Source organism: Vanessa atalanta, unplaced genomic scaffold, assembly GCF_905147765.1.
Source record: "Vanessa atalanta unplaced genomic scaffold, ilVanAtal1.2, whole genome shotgun sequence".
Classification (NCBI taxonomy): domain Eukaryota; kingdom Metazoa; phylum Arthropoda; class Insecta; order Lepidoptera; family Nymphalidae; genus Vanessa; species Vanessa atalanta.
In genome coordinates, this window is record NW_025919954.1 from 7,501 (window position 1) to 10,000 (window position 2,500).

At 45.6% G+C, this 2,500-nt stretch overlaps 2 non-coding genes across 2 annotated transcripts in view; both read right to left on the bottom strand.

Annotated features, from left to right (window-relative positions):
* Positions 1-117: 117 nt before the first annotated feature.
* On the bottom strand, positions 118-274 carry LOC125076434. The gene has a single exon (XR_007120396.1). It is a non-coding gene; the product is annotated as a 5.8S ribosomal RNA (ribosomal RNA).
* A 457-nt stretch (positions 275-731) lies between these two features.
* LOC125076435 overlaps positions 732-2,500 on the bottom strand; it is a 1,903-nt gene continuing 134 nt past the window's right edge. Inside the window, exon 1 of the ribosomal RNA XR_007120397.1 lies at positions 732-2,500. This exon is cut by the window's right edge and continues 134 nt beyond it. This is a non-coding gene — a ribosomal RNA (small subunit ribosomal RNA).

Sequence of the window (2,500 nt, forward strand, 5' to 3'; positions counted from 1 at the left end):
CGAACGCGGATACCGTCATATGTTCGAGAAACGTCAGTCAGTCTATTGAGTCGGTTACGAAATAATAGACATTACGACATTAAACATTGAACAGTGTGGTTTATATTTTTATACAGCCGGCCCTCAGACAGGAGTGGTCCTGGATGTTTCTCCACGGACCGCAATGTGCGTTCGAAATGTCGATGTTCAAATGTGTCCTGCAGTTCACACTATGACGCGCAGTTAACTGCGTTCTTCATCGACCCGCGAGCCAAGTGATCCACCGTCCAGGGTAATGGTTTTTAATTTGTTTTATTTTTATAATTTCTACGATCACTCGAACGATTCTATACGCCAGTGATATGAGTTTATTTTTTTTTTATTTTTTTTTTTTTTTTCGTTTTTTTCTCTTATTTTTAATATACAGAGAAAAATTCAAAAAATTAAAAAAAAAAAAAAAAAAAGTTAAAAAAAAAAAAAAGTACAAAAAAAAAAAAAAGAAATATACATTTTATTTGAAGATGACGATGTGCGTTAACACATCGTACTTTCCTCGAAATCGACATCGAAAAATATCAGAATAGGACGCGTTACACGACTCTGGACTCTGACTCGGACACACTGCTGTGTGAGAGAGAGAGAGTGAGAATCGCGTCCTCGCATCGAAACGACACATTCCGAACGTCGATATTTGTGTTTTAGAATTTTATTATCGTTCATTATCGCACTCTTTCGAGATTGATAATTTACGTTAATGATCCTTCCGCAGGTTCCCCTACGGAAACCTTGTTACGACTTTTACTTCCTCTAAATGATCAAGTTTGGTCAACTTCCCAGCAACGCCGACGGCCGTGAAGCCACCGCGTGTCGGTCCGAAGACCTCACTAAATCATTCAATCGGTAGTAGCGACGGGCGGTGTGTACAAAGGGCAGGGACGTAATCAACGCGAGCTTATGACTCGCGCTTACTAGGAATTCCTCGTTTATGGGGGATAATTGCAAACCCCAATCCCCAGCACGAAGGAGTTTCAACGGGTTGCCCGGGCCTCTAGGCCAGGGAGAACATGCTGATTCCTTCAGTGTAGCGCGCGTGCGGCCCAGGACATCTAAGGGCATCACAGACCTGTTATTGCTCAATCTCGTGCGGCTCGAAGCCGCCGGTCCCTCTAAGAAGAATTTTAATACGCCGCCAGTGAGTTGCTCGACCGAAATCGAGCACACCTAAATGACGACGCCTATTTAGCAGGCTAGAGTCTCGTTCGTTACCGGAATTAACCAGACAAATCGCTCCACCAACTAAGAACGGCCATGCACCACCACCCACCGAATCAAGAAAGAGCTATTAATCTGTCAATCCTTCCGGTGTCCGGGCCTGGTGAGATTTCCCGTGTTGAGTCAAATTAAGCCGCAGGCTCCACTCCTGGTGGTGCCCTTCCGTCAATTCCTTTAAGTTTCAGCTTTGCAACCATACTCCCCCCGGAGTCCAAAATCTTTGGTTTCCCGGAAGCTGCCCGCCGAGCCATTGTAGTAACGTCGGCGGATCGCTAGATGACATATTTACGGTTAGAACTAGGGCGGTATCTAATCGCCTTCGAACCTCTAACTTTCGTTCTTGATTGATGAAAACACCTTTGGCAAATGCTTTCGCTGATGTTCGTCTTGCGACGATCCAAGAATTTCACCTCTAACGTCGCAATACGAATGCCCCCAGTTATCCCTATTAATCATTACCTCGGAGTTCTGAAAACCAACAAAATAGAACCGAGATCATATTCTATTATTCCATGCACGAAATATTCAAGCGGCATTTTGAGCCCGCTTTGAGCACTCTAATTTGTTCAAAGTAAAATTGTCGGCCCATCTCGACACTCACTGAAGAGCACCGCGATAGGATTTTGATATTGAACCGGCGTTTTACCGCCGGCTCACCGACGATATGCTCCGCAGACGTGTCAGTATCACCGCGGATGCGGTGCACCGACAGCGCGGCGCACAAATGCAACTACGAGCTTTTTAACCGCAACAATTTTAGTATACGCTATTGGAGCTGGAATTACCGCGGCTGCTGGCACCAGACTTGCCCTCCAATTGTTCCTCGTTAAAATATTTAAAGTGTACTCATTCCGATTACGAGGCCTCGAAAGAGTCCCGTATCGTTATTTTTCGTCACTACCTCCCCGTGCCGGGAGTGGGTAATTTGCGCGCCTGCTGCCTTCCTTGGATGTGGTAGCCGTTTCTCAGGCTCCCTCTCCGGAATCGAACCCTGATTCCCCGTTACCCGTGACAACCATGGTAGTCGCAGAAACTACCATCGAAAGTTGATAAGGCAGACATTTGAAAGATGCGTCGCCGGTACTGGACCATGCGATCGGCAAAAGTTATCCAGATTCATCAAAATTAACGACTTCGGACGAGACGCCCTCCGTCGATTGGTTTTGATCTAATAAAAGCACTCATCCCATCACTGGTCAGAGTTCTGATTGCATGTATTAGCTCTAGAATTACCACAGTTATCCAAGTA